Source organism: Anomaloglossus baeobatrachus, chromosome 7, assembly GCF_048569485.1.
Source record: "Anomaloglossus baeobatrachus isolate aAnoBae1 chromosome 7, aAnoBae1.hap1, whole genome shotgun sequence".
NCBI lineage: Eukaryota > Metazoa > Chordata > Amphibia > Anura > Aromobatidae > Anomaloglossus > Anomaloglossus baeobatrachus.
Genome location: NC_134359.1, coordinates 51,803,909 through 51,821,231, shown reverse-complemented (window position 1 = coordinate 51,821,231; position 17,323 = coordinate 51,803,909). Strand labels below are relative to the sequence as shown.

Below are 17,323 nucleotides of genomic sequence, written 5' to 3'. Positions count from 1 at the left end.
CTCCAGTGTTGCTGGGGGGTTTTTTTACCACTAGAGTGGTGCTTTTAATATTAAGATGCCTGACCCTACTCTTATACTCGCCTTCCGGTGTCTTCACTTTCTATCGCCAACGCTCCGGTCAGTGTACGACACTTTGTGAACTGCTGGCTGCTCCAGAGGTCACTGTTCAATACAAGTCTATGAGAGCCTCATTCTGGACCTTTTTATGGCTCTCATAGACTTGTGACGTAACTTCTGACTTCTGGATAACCAGAAGTTGTGGTCACAAGATGGAGCCATGGGACTGGAGCAGTGTCTGCTGTAGAAGGTGAAGTTGTTGGACGGTGAGTGAGACTGGGGGCAGAAGACTTAGATTAAAAGCACCATTGCAGTGTTGAAGAACAAACGCTGGAGTGGTGCGTTAAACACCAGACGTGTGACCGAGGCCTTAGGCTGGTCCTATAGTGAGAGGTCAGCCATCAGTGCCATTAATTCACTAGCTGCTAAATTCAGCACTCCACAGGGTGCATCATCGCTATCTAATAGTTTATATTTGGACGGATGTCAGCACAAAAAACATGTGCACTGTTGAGTAAAGGGGGTGTTACACGGTACGATATATCTAACGATATGTCGTCGAGGTCACGGATTCCGTGACGCACATCCGGCATCATCAGAGATATCATAGCGTGTGACAGCTACGAGTGACTGTGAACGAGCAAAAATACTCACCTTATCGTTGCTCGTTGACACGTCATTCATTTTCATAATATCAGTCACATTCCTGGATGCATGTTGTTCGTCGTTCCCGAGGCAGCACACATCGCTCCGTGTGACACCCCGGGAATGCCGAACATAGCTTACCTGCGTCCTCCGGCAACGAGGAAGGAAGGAGGTGGGCGGGATGTTACGTCCCGCTCATCTTCGCCCCTCCGCTTCTATTGGGCGGCCGCTGAGTGACGTCACTGTGACGCCGAACATCTCTCCCCCTTCAGGAAGAGGATGTTCGCCGCCCACAGCGAGGTCGTTTGGAAGGTAAGTCCGTGTGACAGGGGTTACCGACTTTGTGCAACAAGGGCAACAAATTGCCCATGACACACAAACGATGGGGGCGGGTACGATCGCACATGCAATCGCACAATAAATCGACGCGTGTAACGGGGCCTTTACATCCAATTTAAATTGAATACTACTTCTTTTCCAGAACATCCCACCCTATGAATGAATTATAATCTAGTGTGAATTGGTACCAGTGGGAGACATGTGTAAGTAAGCTGAGAGCCAATGAAAACACATCACCACATGCGCAGAGTAGTTTCACACTAAGGCCATGTGCACATATTAAGTATTTGGTGAGTTTTTTACCTCAGTATTTGTAGGATAAAACCAGGAGTGGGTAAAAAAATGCAGAAGTGGTGCCTGTGTTTTTATTCGGCAATAATCCCACTTGCGCGTATCTCGCACGAGTCTCGTATCACATCACCCGAAGCGGCCGCACACTCTCTGGACAGGAACGTTTCAGCTGCATAGAAATGCATGAGCTGACCGATTCCTGCCAGGAGAATGTGCGGCCATGCCGGGTGATGTGATCCTAGACTCGCACGTGTCATGCATGAGTCAGTCGCACATGTGACTCCGGCTTTATACTTTTCCTCTGATTGTGCCACTCCTCATTTTGGCTACAAATCCTGAGGTAAAAATCTCACCAAATACTCAACATGTGAACATGGCCTTATCTTCTGCTACCCATTAGGCCACGTTCAGCATTTTGTGAGTTTTTTACCTCAGTATATGTACTCAAAACCAGGAGTGGGTGATAAATACAGCAGTGGTTCCGTGTTTCTGTTATACTTTTCCTCTGATTGTCCCACTCCTGGTTTTGGCTACAAATTCTGAGGTAAAACACTCCCCAAATAATCACAGTGTGCACATGGTTTAAGCTTTTCAGTGCCCATTTTCTGTATATGGTCAGGTCTCTTTTTTTGGATATATGGCACATTATTTTCCCAGATTTGGCCAAGAACTGAATCAGTCCTTATCGCAACATTTCTACTAAAGAAATAGCAATTCTAATAACAGCAATGTTAATTAAAGGTTAGGCAGCCTGAGGATATGTTTACAAATTGCATTTTTGTGGGGGGTTTTTATCTGCACCAAAAAACAGAGTGTCTTTTTTACATATGATTTTTGCAGCATTTTTACTAGCATTTTTCACCTCTTCTGTTGAATAGAAACCACAGCAAAAAGCCTGATGGAACTGACATGCATCTAGGCAAAAACGCAGAAGAGGGCAAAACATGCGGAGGAAAAAAAACCCCGCAGCTTGTGCTTGATATTTCAGAAATCTCATTGATAGTGCTGTACAACGCTACATACTTTCCCCACGAAATATGATGCATAAAAAATGCAGCAAAAAGGCTGTGAAAATGCCACATGTGAACAAACCCTAAAGGTAAGGCATCCCTATGGGGGAGAGTTATTGCACACCTAACCTTGCTATCCATGGAAGCTAGACACTTATCTTCATTACCTAAATTTTGTGCTAAAAAGTGTTCCATGTATGGTATATTGGGAATATTTTTTATGTCGCCACTTACTTCTAGACACCCTATAACAGTAGATGCTAGTTATACCCATAGTGCACGTCTCACTCAACGTTCAAAGAGTTCAACAGTATTTTTGCTTTGTAAATCTTCCCTTCTCTTCTGAGTGTTATTGAGACAGTACCTATTAAAGGGAACCTGTCAGGTGCAATATGCACGTAGAACCATGAGCAGTTCTAGATGCATATTGCTAATCACTGCCTAACCGTCCCTGTATACACTAGCATAGATAAAGAGATCTTTGAAAGAGTATTTCTAAAGATCCTTTATGATATGCTAATGAGCGCAGGGACTAGTCATAAGGGCATTACTTCCCCAGACAAGTCTGCCCTCTTAGCAAAAGGGCATACTAACATACTATTCAATGCAGCATCACCAGAGGTAATGCGCGTACCTGTGTCCGTGGTGAATACTGAGCTGAATGCCCCACACTTCTGGTCATGCGCAGTATGAAGCCGGGTGTACGCATCCAGGATTCATAGAGGTCTACTGAGCATGACCGGAAGTGCCCATCATTCAGAAGCGCAGTCACAGCGAATACAGGTGCGCACACCACCGCTGGTGATGCTGCATTGGATAGCATGTTAGCACGTCCTTGTTGGCGTACTACCATGCTAAGAGGGCAGACTAGTCGGGGGATATAACACCCTTGTGACTAGTCTCTGCGCTCATTAGCATATCATAAAGGATATTTAGAAATACTTTTTCTAAAGACCTCTTTATGTCTCTAACTAGATACAGGGACAGTTAGGTAGTGATTAGCAACATGCACCCAGAACTGCTCGTGGTTCTTGGTGCATATTGCACCTGACACGTTCCCTTTAAGCCTAATTCATGCCATGAATTACCAACTTGCAGCAGGTTTCCTCAACAGTCTCGTAGGCATATATGGATATGAGCCGGTTGAGCTGAGGTCAGTACATCCACGTCCAGTCAAATAGTCATAGTTCATAATCAGACTCTGATATATGGACATCTGAATCCAGCCTTAAATACCTTAAGTATATTATTGTCTTGTTAAGTAAGATCAAGAGCTCTATAAGGGGTGGATGGAAGAATTATGCAGGCACGTGAAGTCCATGACACTACTATTATGGGGTTATTCGCCCTTAAAATGAAGGCATCACATGAAATCTGGTCGAAATAACTTTGCGTTGCCACTGTATAAAATTGGATACATACATTGGGTCCTATGGATGCCATATCATGGATTTGTGCATCTCATAAATGGCCATAATATGGTACATAGTGTCTTTATATAAATTTATGATTGACACTATAAAAGTATAACTGCAGAAATGTATTTCAACAAATAGCTTTTTAGATATTCTCTTCTTCTATCGCCATCACACTGCAGTAGTAAGTTGGAATAAAATTCCAGATTTGGCTTGAAAGCAAAAAGTTGAGGACTTTGGGTTCAATCAGATCTCAGAGGTCATTTTGTCTCCTTTGAGTTCCTCCACACGTGCTTTTCACAGATTGAACTCTTACCTATATAGTCTTTGGTGCGGATCAGCCTGCGTATTTTCACTAAAGGCTACTTTACACACTGCGATATCGGTCCCGATATCGCTAGTGTGGGTAGCCGCCCCCATCTGTTGCGCGACACGGGCAAATCGCTGCCCGTGCCGCACAACATCGCCCAGACCGGTCACACATACATACCTGTCCGGCGACGTCGCTGTGACGGGCGAACCGCCTCCTTTCTAAGGGGGCGGTCCGTGCGGCATCACAGCGACGTCACTGAACCGCCGCCCAATAGCAGCGGAGGGGCGGAGCTGAGCGGGACGTAACATCCCGCCCACCTCCTTCCTTCCGCATAGCGGCCGGGAGGCAGGTAAGGGGAGCTTCCTCGTTCCTGCGGCGTCACACGCAGCGATGTGTGCTGCCGCAGGAACGAGGAACAACCTCGTTACTGCTGCAGTAACGAGATTTGAGAATGGACCCCCGTGTCGCCGATTAGCGATTTTGCACGTTTTTGCAACGATGCAAAATCGCTTATCGGTGTTACACGCAACGGCATCGCTAATGCGGCCGGATGTGCGTCACGAATTCCGTGACCCCAACGAGTTCGCATTAGCGATGTCGCAGCGTGTAAAGCCCGCTTTAGTGAACAGTCCGCACAAAATCTCGGAGATGTCCAAATTTAATCCGAATCTCGAACTAATTTACTTGTGCAAGGCTATGAGACTGTGAAAAATTCGGACAGCTCTTGAGTCGTGTTCCAACTGTGTGCTGTCCAGTTAACACGGATGGGTTTAGGGTTTGATTTCATAAGCCTTGGTGAAACTTTTAACAAACTCTGATCGAAAAAGTAACACTGGCTAAATTCTGATAAAAACACAGATCAAACTACGACTATTTTTGCATACAAGAAAAATCACTACTTTGTGAATGACCCTAACGCACCCCAATTCCACTATCGAATCCTTTCTTGACTACTAGGTGCATTGACATACACTAAAACATAATAAATAACTACCGGAATAAAATAATAAATAATAAATTCTTACCTTTATAGCATCTATGTCAGTAACACCCCACCTTCTGTGTGATGTGCAGCTCCTCCTCTGGTGCTTTTTCTGGATAATTTTGGATAATAATTGGATTCTTGTCTATATAGAATAATTCCCAGTCCCCGGTATATTACAGTAAGCCTGTGGAGACCAGCTCCACACTCAGTGCTCGTTCCTTCTCAGACATGCGTTAATGGTGACAGCTGATTTTATTTTTGCTTCCATGTAAAAGGTGGACCCTGGGGGCTATTTTTAGGGCCTGAGTCCTGTTTGGCCAGTGCCAGACTTAATTTCTGTCTCTAGAAATCTGTTAGGAAAGAAGCTATTAACTTTCCCAATAGCAAAAAAACCCAAACTTTACTCTTTTATATCTTCTGATCAACTCATTGTTTCTTTTATTGGAATGGAAATAGAAGATTAATTATAAGCGGTTGGAAAGATGGGACCACTGTTGTGCTCGGCACTTATCCGTACTGCTGGCAGATTGGAGATTGGGGGGTAAATGAATCCCACAAGCTCAGGTATCACACTTTGATTTTATATGGCAGTATGAGGCACTGGTTTATATAGCTGTTAAGTGCTGCAAGAATTCTGAGTAAGTGAAGCTGTTAGTTTATATCACGCTAACTAAACATGAGGCAGTGACAGCAGGCTTCACAACAGCCGGCTATAGGTGGCTTAAAGGGATTGTCCACTTTTTATTCATTTTAGTAAATCTGTTGGGGACATGATTTGAGCCTGCTATAAATTTTGGTTTACACAAAGTTTGCTGATTTAGGCTAAGGCCAAACAAGCATTTAGCATCCGATGCAAGAGATGCTAATGACCCTTGACACCCGTTCTGCAGCAAGCGTGCTCCGAGTGTAATGCGACTATGATGTGATCCTGAGATCAGATCACAGCTGTGGAGGAGAGGGAGGGACTAATCTCTCCATCTCCTCCATTATCAGCTGATGCGATTATCGCACTGCACTCCGGTGTCATCCAAGTGCAGTGTGATGTTTCACTCACACCCATAGACTTGTATGTATGCAAGTGAAAACAGATCGGATTCCATCCTCAGCATGCTGTGATTGTTTTCTCGGTCCGATTAGGGCTCAGAAAAAAAAAAATCGCACATGGGACCGGCCCCATAGAGTAAAATTGGTTTGAGTGGAATGTGATTATTTATCACTTTCCACTAGGACCGTTTAACTCATTGTGTGTTGTGTTTTCTAGGCCTTACTGTTTAATATGTCTCAGGCTACTTTCCCACAATGAGTAATTGGTGAGTTTTGATGTTGTAGATTTTCTGCAGCATTTTTGCACCTATTAGATACATTAGGTTACCTTTAGGGTTTTTACATATGTTTTTAATGCCACAATTTTTGTTTCTTTTTATTATGTTATGTTGTAAATAACGCTCTTTTTTATACCTCCTGTTATTTGGCTTTGTCAAAACCTTATTGATACATTCATTTTAGTGCTTTTCCATACCATTCCGCATATGCATTTTTTTTAACAGCAGATTTTCTAAATCTCCAGAAATTCTATGGGAACATTTGCATATAAAACTCAGCGTTTCCGCAAGAGAAGTTGACTTTTGGGGATTTTCAAACAAGAACAGCAAGTTAGTTTATGCAGTGTAAAAAAAAACAAAAACACAATCGGCATGAAATATATCTATAAACAACGCCATATATCTATGGCGCAACTAGTGTCCTATCGGCCCCAAAGCATGTTGAATAGATGTAGTGTTCTAGATCCTATAAAGACACGTATGTTCACCCCCCATGCAATAATGTCCTCATCCTGGCTCCTTCTTGTAATAATCTCCCCCATCCTGGCCCTCTCCTATATTAATTTCCCCCATCCTTGGCCCATTCCTATAATAATGCCCCAACCTTGGGCCCCTTCCATTAAAAATGTTCCATCCTGATCCCTTCCTGTAATAATGTCCCGCTTTCTTGGCCCTTCCAGTAGTATTGAACCCCATTCCAATTACAATGTCTCTAATCCTGTCCCCCTTCATGGAATAATGTCTTTCATCTTGAGCACCTTCCTGCTATAAAGTTCCCCATCTAAGTATGATGTTGCCCATCCTGGTTCCCCTTTCTGGTATAATGACCATTATCTTAGTATAATGTTCCCCATCCTGGGCCCTTTACTAGTTACGAGTACCGAGAAGCTAAGCATGGTAGTGCCCGCTCATCACTAGTTACGAGTACTGAGCACCTAAGCATGGTAGTGCTCGCTCATGACTAGTTATGAGTACCGAGCACCTGAGCATGGTAGTGCTCACTCATCACTACTTACGAGTACTGAGCACCCGAGCATGGTAGTGCTCGCTCATCAATAGTTATGAATACCTAACGCCCGTGCATGTTAGTGCTCACTCCTCACTAGTTACAAGTACTGAGCACCCGAGCATGGTAGTGCTCGCTCATCAATAGTTATGAATACCTAACACCCGTGCATGTTAGTGCTCACTCCTCACTAGTTACAAGTACTGAGCACCCGAGCATGGTAGTGCTCACTCATCACTAGTTACGAGTACTGAGCACCCGAGCATGGTAGTGCCCGTTCATCACTAGTTACGATTACTGAGCACCCGAGCATGGTAGTGCCCGCTCATCACTAGTTACCAGTACTGAGCACCCGAGCATGGTAGTGCACGCTCATCACTAGTTACCAGTACTGAGCACCCGAGCATGGTAGTGCCCGTTCATCACTAGTTACGAGTATTGAGCACTCGAGTATGGTAGTGCCCGTTCATCACTAGTTACGATTACTGAGCACCCGAGCATGGTAGTGCACGCTCATCACTAGTTACAAGTACTAAGCACCTGAGCATGGTAGTGCTCATTCATCACTAGTTACGAGTACAGAGCACCCGCGCATGGTAGTGCTCACTCATTACTAGTTACGAGTACAGAGCACCTGAGCATGGTAGTACTCATTCATCACTAGTTACGAGTACTGAGCACCCGAGCATGGTAGTGCTCATTCATCACTAGTTACGAGTACTGAGAACCTGAGCATGGTAGTGCTCGTTCATCACTAGTTGTCATCAGTCAGGAATTAGCCCAGAAACTGATACCCAGCTAGGCGAAGGTCAGAAGTCTTGGTAAATAAGGGTCAACACTGTAAATATTGAGTCTTTTGTAATTGTAATAAATTTGATGTATTTGTGCATAAAAGTTGAAAAACTTATGTAATGTGGATAATTGTACCTCATTACCCATAGAGACATCTGAAGGTTGAAAACACTGAAGCAGCAAACTGTGAAACACAAAATTTGTGTGGGTCTCAATACGTTTTGTGGAGACCATACAGGTTTTCCTTCTGCACCTGTCGCTGCCGCCTTCCTCCCAAATTACACAGCTCTACTGTTTCCAATCTTCTGTTGATGGAGGAGAATGTGACCGGACCCAGCGCCAGCTCTTTTTCGCTTTTGATTTTATCTCCTCGTCTTTCAGGATATAACTTTTTTTTCTGTTGATAGTTGTATGAGGGTTGGGTTATTGCAGGATGAGCTGTCGTTTTTATCATTACAATTTTCACATCCAAATTAATTTCTAATTACTTATTACCCCATAGATTCCAAAGAACAGCAATTTTGCCATTTCATTTTTGTTTAATTAAATTTAGCATTTACAGTTTGGAATAAATCTAAATTTTTTATTAGTTGAGTTATACACAAGGCAAAAATAAATTTAACATTTTTTTTTAGATTTTATTTACATTGTAGGGAAAGAGGGTCTGACAGTAACTTTTATATTTTGTAATACTTTTTTACACTTTTTATTGTTCTCCCTAGGGGTCTTGAACCTGCAGTTCTTAGGTGTCTAGGTGCATAGAAAACTTGATTAATGGCCCAATCACAATAATGCTAACTCTAGAATCAGTGAATACCAATAAAGTAACCAGAGTAAATAGCCAAAATAGAATAAAAAAAAAAATTATTGAAAATTTCAAATTTAAAAATAGTATTTAAGAGACATTTTTTAAAGAGAACAATGAGGGGGATTTTGCCAATGAACAATCCTTCCATTAACCACTTCACTTTATATACGTGTGTACCACAAAAAACCACAGATATTCACTTTGTTTATATTTTTCCAAAATGTGCAAAAGAAATAATTAAAAAAAAAGGTCAAACAACATGCTGAAAGCAAGAGGACCTTATAGGAAATATTGCACAAAACCAGGGGGGGGGAGGGAAAAAGACAGTGGTTTATAAATAAAGCCTCAGAATAACAGATACAAAAATATTGCACTCTCCCATAGATGTAAATAAATTACAAGCAAGTACATGTTATGAGAATCATTGCCAATATGGCATACTTAAGCCCGCTTTACACACTACAATATAGCTTACAATGTGTCGGCGGGGTCACGTCGTAAGTGATGCACATCCGGCATCGTAAGGTACATTGTAGTGTGTAACAGCTACGTGCAATTGCGAATGAACGGTAAAACGTTCATCGCACGCACGTCGTTCATTCCTCATGAATTGAACGTCAGGTTGTTCATCGTACCCGGGGTAACGCAGTGTGTGACACCCCGGAAACGATGAACAGATCTTACCTGCGTCCTGTGGCTCCCGGCCGGCAATGCGGAAGGAAGGAAGGAGGTGAGCGGGATGTTTACGTCCCGCTCATCTTCGCCCCTCCGCTTCTATTGGCCGGCTGCCGCGTGACGTCGATGTGACACCGAACGTCTCTCCCACTCCAGGAAGTGGACATTCGCAGCCTACATCAAGGTCGTATGGTCGGGTAAGTACGTGTGACGGGGGTTAATCGTTTGTGCGGCACATTCAACAAAATTGAACGTGCCGCACATACGATGGGGGCGGTTACGATCGCATACGATATCGTATGCAGAATCGTAGCATGTAAAGCGGGCTTTAGACAGAAAGATTTTTAGAATCAAAAATTTTTTACTCACTTGCCCATATAGAAAGATAAGAATGCCCAAGAGGGATAAAAGTATCCCTCCTATATACGTTTATCCCTCTTGGGCATTCTTATCTTTCAATATGGGCAAGTGAGGACAAATTTTTGATTCTAAAAATATCTTTCTGTCTAAGTATGTCATATTGGCAATAATTCTCATAACATGTACTTGCTTGTAATGTTATTTACATCTATGGGAGAGTGCAATATTTTTGTATCTGTTATTCTGAGGCTTCATTTATAAACCACTGTCTTTTTCCCTTTCCCTTCCCCCGGGGTTGTGCAATATTTCCTATAAGGTCCTCTTGCTTTCAGCATGTTATTTTACCTTTTTTTTTAATTATTTCTTTTGCACATTTTGGAAAAATATAAACAAAGTGAATATCTGTGGTTTTTTGTGGTACGCACGTATATAAAGTGAAGTGGTTAATGGAAGGATTGTTCATTGGCAAAATCCCCCTCATTGTTCTGTCTTTAAAAAATGTCTCTTAAATACTATTTTTAAATTTGAAATTTTCAATAAAAATTTTTTTGATTTTATTTTGGCTATTTACTCTGGTTACTTTATTGGTATTCTAGGTTCATAGGTCTATTGGGAGGTTTGGACGTTTTCTTTATAGGATATAACCTGTTCTACCTTATGGAATATTTGGTGTTTTACAGGAGTTGTCTTTGGAAGCACCTGGCATGTTAATTTTGTAACCATCTAAGGCTCTGCTTACATTTTGTCATGTGCGGTGCAGATCCGCATTAACGGATCGTTACTACACAGCCTACGATGCGTTAACCGGATGGCAGTTTGCTACTACCTGATTGGACTCTGTATACACTTCCAACAAGCAACCTGGATTCTGTACGTAGCTCTTGTTATGTCACCACCGGAGGCCGCTCCAGCGACTTCTACTTCGATCACCAGGAGACGCCGTGTTCCTGCCGTGGATAGTACTAATGATGGGAGACAAGTCGAAGGTTGAACTAGATGGACCTAGGTCTTTTTTTCAACCTTAGTAACTATGTAACTATGATGCCAGTGGGGTCCGTGGGCACAGGCTCCGCTAATCCACTGGGCTGGGTTTCCTTAGGATCTGCAGTACCACTGGCTGACTGTAGATGGTATGTGTCTTCCAGCTGGAGTTACCATCATTCAGCTATAACCAATGGAAAGACACCACACCCTTCTTAATTCCCTTCCTGTCTGTTCACCACTGCCAGAGATAGTTCTGAATTCCGGGTTCCTGTTCCACCCGTTCTGTTTACTGATTCTGGTGTTCTGACTTCTGTTTGTTGCTGACTACCCCCCTGCCTGCCGATTTTGTACCTCGCTCCCCGATCCGGATTTGACCTCTGCTTCATTTGCTGATTACATCCTTCAATGTAGATTCTGTCCCTGTTTTGCATTTCCCGGTTCGTCCCTGCCTACTACTCTCTCGGACTGCAGCCTTCCACAGGTAGTGATCACCAGAGCCCTGTGTAATTCTAAATCCTTATATAGGGGTTAAAGGGTTTCAGGGTTCCGGGGGTCCTGCTTGGTGAGTGGCTTCCCTCTAGCCCAGGGGTGGGCAATTAATTTTCCCAGGGGGCCGCATGAGAAATTGGGATTGGTTTAGAGGGCCGGACTAATATAATTACCTCAGTTCTACCCAATATACTACATCACTACACCCCCTCCATATACTACACCTGTAATAAACTACACCACTACACCCCTATATACTACACCTGTATTATACTACACTCCCTCCATATACCTGTAATATACTACACCCCCATATACACCTGTATTATACTACACCACTATATAATACACCTCCGATATACTACATCATTACACCCCTATATACTACACCTGTAATATACTACATCACTACACTCCTATATAGCACACCTGTAATATACTACACCTCCAAATAGCACACCTGTAATATACTACATCACTACACCCCTATATAGCACACCTGTAATATACTACACCTCCATATATCACACCTGTAATATACTACACCTCCATAGAGCACACCTGTAATATACACCTCCATATAGCACACCTGTAATATACTACGCCTCCATATAGTACACCTGTAATATACTACACCTCCATATAGTACACCTGTAATATACTACACCTCCATATAGCACACCTGTAATATACTACACCTCCATATAGCACACCTGTAATATACTACATCACTATACCCCCATATACTACACCACTATATACACCTCCATATAGCACACCTGTAATATACTACACCCCCATATGTCACACACCCTGCTCCCCATACAGCCTGCACCCCCATATCACACACACTACACCTCCATATGTCACACACCCTGCCCACATATCTTACCCTGCCTGTACCCCAACTTACCCCTCTCAAACACTCTGCACCCCTTCACATCCTTCTGTCAGTCTGCAGCCCTCATATGCCACTCACCCTGCAACTCCATCTTCCCTCATATACCACTCACCCTGCAGCTCCATCTTCCCACATATGCCACTCACCCTGCAGCTCCATCTTCCCTCATATGCACTCACCCTGCAGCCCCCCTCCCCCCTCATGCCCCCTCTTTTCTTATTACCAGTCATCATGTGTCCACATCTCCTTCAGGATTCAGTATCTTTGCTTTCTGCCCGGCATCCTGTGTCTCCTCCCACACAGTCACATGGGCGTGACATCATCGCAGGTCCTGGAAGATGAATTATTCCATCTGCTGTGCTGCTTCTTCTCCTGCACTGACTGTGCGGACCTGCACAGGATCTCTCCCTGCTCGGCACGCTGCAGCCCGGCTCCACTGCACCGGCTGAAGATGGGCGGGCCGGTCACAGAGAGCAGGCGGGCCGGATGTGGCCCGCGGGCCACCCCTTGCCCAGGTCTGCTCTAGCCTGTCCATTACAGCCCGTCTGAGTCTGTGGGTCCAGGCAGGCATTACAGCTCTGTTCTGTCAAATATCAGTTGTTTTAGTTGTAAGGGGTGGGCAGACCCCTTACAAGGAAGCACAGGTTTTCTCTGAAGTGGTTAATGCTGTCCCCATAGAAATTGTACAGGAGGGAGGAGGAGCCGGCAGCTTAGGGGGAAAGGAAGTGTGTGCTGAAGGCAGTTGTGTCCAGGACTGGAGAGAAGAAAGAGCCAGGGGCAGAGTGTGGAGCTGAGTGGGCAGAAAGAAGGAAAGAAAGAAGGGAGCTGGAAGAACAGGGAAGCCGGAGAGAAAAGGAGCGTGCGGCACCTCATAGTGCGAAGCAGTCCCGGTGTGGGTCCGGGCTGTGGGTAGCCATAAGTGGGAGCCAGGTGAAGTAGAGTAGCCGGGCACATCCCCACTGGAGGAGACGTCAGGGCAGGCTTTCCCCAGCTAAGAAAAGAACGTGAAGTCATCTGTAACTGCCGGTTTTTGGAAAGAGTTGTGAAATAAAGAATGTCTTTTATTTGCATCGATCCATGTCTGCAGAGTCTCTGTACAACCGACGACGGCGTCTGCACCACCACACTCTGCCCCACCAAGACATCTCCCGTCCCGATAGTGACGGCGGAGCCAGGGGTAAGCCTGACAGAAGGGGCCACGACTACAAGCCCAGAGGCGCCCCTGGCACCCCGTTACATGTGGCGTAGTCGGCAGGATCCGGATCATATGCAAGGGGTCCCGTTCCAAGAAGAAGGAGATCAAGTGATGCCGAGGACACTGGATCCAGATTATTGGAAAAGAGTCCCGATCCCATGGTGGGAAGAGGAAGAAGTGCCTAAGGCGTTGGACCGGGCACAAGATGGCGGCAAGATGGCCGTTGTCTGTGAAGACACAGAAAGTGCGCGCAGAATTGGCGCCAAAAGAAGAGCCTGGGGCTGGCCGGTGCCGAAAAAGAAGTTCGGAGTACTCCGCCCAAAGAGGGGAGGTGCCGGTCCCAGGGCACGAAGGAAGATATGTGAAGTGGGCGGTGTTCCAGAGAAAAAGAAGAACCGCCGCGTAGGGGTCGACCTGATGTGTGAGACTGGGGGTGGAGTATACCCAAGAGCGGGAAAAGTAAGCCCGCCTCCACTTCCTCCAGCATCTCCACTGACCCCGACGCCATTACCAGAAACGCTGACTCCGAGCAAGATGAAGACTCCAGGAAGACAGCAAGCTGCGGTAGCCGCACTAGTAGCGACTAGCCTGGGCAGAGGACGCCCAAAGCAGACTGCGGCTGCGGAAGGACCCACCCTTAACCTACCGGCTGTGCCAGGAGGACCGGAGCGGCCCACTACACAAGAGGCCGCACAGTGGCAACAGGAAATCGAGTGGGAGGAATGCCAATACCGGCGGCGGTCGCAGCAAAGACCGGTGCTAGCTGAACTCTCCCACCCGAGACGTTGGAGCAACCCGCCAACTACGAGCCCTTCCGGAGGCTGTGCCGGTTGCCCGGACAGTCCCTGTCGGAGTACGTGCAGGCCCAACGAGCCGAATGGCAACGTGCATATCATCCGGAGTGACTTTTCAAGACCGGAAGATGGCGGGCCTGTTTTTGTTCAACACCGGCGTTGTTTTGAGCCGGAAGAAGGGGTGTTGTTTGTAACCGTTCAAGTTGCTGAGCTCGGAAGAGAGCCTGATGCTGGACTGAGCCAGGGGCTCCCTCCGCGTCGTTAAGAAGATTTTTGCCGAGTTGTGTTCCTGCCAGCTAACGTCTAAGACCGGGAGTGCTGCAAAAGCCTCCGGGCAGAAACTCCACTAAGACCGGGAGTGCCTGCCGACGGCCTCCGGGCACGACTAAGACCGGGAGCTTCCAGGAGGAACTCCGGGCGCTGGACTGGTGTGCCCTTGCGGGTGCCCTCAGGTGAACATGTTCGCAGTTTCATTAAAATGACTTTGTTTAGTTTTAAAATGTGATTTTAGATTTGTGCCTTGCCGGGAGGCTTAGGCTTAAAGAGGGGAGGTATGTAAGGGGTGGGCAGACCCCTTACAAGGAAGCACAGGTTTTCTCTGAAGTGGTTAATGCTGTCCCCATAGAAACTGTACAGGAGGGAGGAGGAGCCGGCAGCTTAGGGGGAAAGGAAGTGTGTGCTGAAGGCAGTTGTGTCTGGGATGGGAGAGAAGAAACAGCCAGGGGCAGAGTGTGGAGCTGAGTGGGCAGAAAGAAAGAAAGAAAGAAGGGAGCTGGAAGAACAGTCCCGGTGTGGGTCCGGGCTGTGGGTAGCCATAAGTGGGGAGCCAGGTGAAGTAGAGTAGCCGGGCGCATCCCCACTGGAGGAGACGTCAGGACAGGCTTTCCCCAGCTAAGAAAAGAACATGAAGTCATCTGTAACTGCCGGTTTTTGGAAAGAGTTGTGAAATAAAGAATGTCTTTTATTTGCATCGAACCATGCCTGGAGAGTGTTTATACGTCGGACGACATCTGCACCACCACACTCTGCCCCACCAAGACATCTCCCGTCCCGATAGTGATGGCGGAGCCAGGGGTAAGCCTGACAGAAGGGGCCACGACTACAAGCCCAGAGGCGCCCCTGGCACCCCGTTACATAGTTACCACTGCTTCTGGGACTTTAGGAGTTAATGCCTCCTGGAGCAATGGCTGGCTTCTCAGTGAACCAGATTTGCTAATCACCATTTCCAGCTGGTCTCCTCCTACTTAAGTCTGCGGAGTTTTCTGTGCCATCACTGAAGATAGCATCTGCTCAGCTGTTGCAATATCCCGGCGACCGTGGCATTCCTCTTTTTGGTGACCAGTGACTTGTTGTCTGTGCTGTTTGAAAGTTCCCTGGTGTGACTTGCTCCTACCCCTTTTTTCTCTCTGCTGTGGATATTTGCAGTGCGAGTTTGTTTCTATTTAATACTCTTGTCTGTGTCTTGGGGGACAGAGTCGGACAGAAGACAGGTCTAGGGTGGGGGCCTGGACCTCCCTACCTTCAAGGGTACCTCCAGGGTCAGCATGAGTGCAGGGCCACAGTCTTAGGGTCAGCTTAGCTCCCCTGGCATCCTTCCCACACCCGTGACACACTTACGTTTAAGCATTAATTGTAAATTTTATCCTTTAAAGGCATTGTTTAGGCTTGGAGTGCAAGTGTGACGCCCCTGGACTAGTCAGGTCATCACAGGGTACTGCAGCTCTTTATCTCCCAGTGCAGGACTCAACCCCCCCATGGTTCTGGGTTCCCAACTTGCAGCACTGCCTCTATCAGCATCTAAAAATTCTAATCACACCTCACACCACACCTTGTCAGGCACACCAGTGGGCTGCTAAGCAGGAATAGGGCCGCCCACCTAGGGGTCAGGCAGGCAGGTGGGATGTGACAAGTCAGTCGGCTCCAGGAGAGCAAAGTGTGAGGAAGCTGGGAGTTGGAGCTCCCAGGGGAGAAGTAGATTGGGTTGAAGACGATGGTCTGGACCCGGAGGAGTCGGAGTCCCGGTCGCGGGATATTGCGACTGGTTGCCTGGCTTAGTCTAGGAGGACGGTCGGCAGCTGCAGTCCAATAGCCAGTCTGGGTCCGAAAGCACGTCGGGTACTGGACCCTAGGTCGGAGAGTGGCTTCAAGCAACCCGGCAATTAACCTGCGGTGGATAGGGCCTTTATGGACTGTCCCCACGAAGCTCAGAGATCGAGGGCACTAGCGCAATGAGGGGGATAGGGCTTCCCAACCAAAGCAGCCCACTGAAATCCCAAGCGTGAGCTCTTGAGAGCAAGCTCCTCTACTACCCATAGTAGGGAGCAGGGCCCGGACAGCTTCAAGCTTACGGGCCACTTTGACACTACTAAAATCTGTGCACGGAGGCAGGCTCCAGACCATCAGGCAGTACTGCAGGGGATGGAACCCGGACGAGCTCCCCCAAGAGGGCAGCGGCACCCAGAGACTTGGTTTACCACGTTGTCAGCATCTGCTTTCCTTCTGAGTGAGTACCTGATCAGCCCCTGCTACCAGCGAGCCTGTGCTTCCCCTGCCAATCCATCCCACCATCCAGAGTCCGGGGCCATCCCCTACCCGTGGAGGCTAACGTAATCTAGCTGCCCCGCTCCATCACCTCGGCAGAGGTGGTACTCCATATTACCGCACACCATGGTGGTGTCACAAACTATCTAATTCACCTGTAAATAACCCCCCCATCACGTTTTAGAGTCATCCTAAGCTCCCGGGTTCGGAGACCCTCGAGCCACAAGTAGCACACCCGAATCCGAGTGGTTCGACCGCTGCTGGGGCGGTACACAAGCCTGTAGATTTGTAAATCCTCACAACACACAATGTGCATGCTGTCAAGATTCTGCAATGTTTGCAACGGGAGCAGGCAGTCATGTGACCGCAAGTATGCAATTTTCTTACTTCCAGTCACATTC

At 46.5% G+C, this 17,323-nt stretch overlaps 1 protein-coding gene across 2 annotated transcripts in view; it reads right to left on the bottom strand.

Moving 5' to 3' along the window:
* Positions 1-17,323, bottom strand: part of XIRP2 (xin actin binding repeat containing 2) — a 263,945-nt gene that overhangs the window by 215,551 nt on the left and 31,071 nt on the right. Inside the window, exon 1 of one of the 2 annotated variants that reach the window (XM_075317289.1) lies at positions 5,096-5,273. The exons of the other annotated variant lie outside the window; for it this stretch is intronic. The gene's annotated coding sequence lies outside the window, so the exon portion shown is untranslated. Of the gene's footprint in view, positions 1-5,095; positions 5,274-17,323 lie in introns of those variants that run through there. 2 annotated transcript variants of the gene reach the window in all.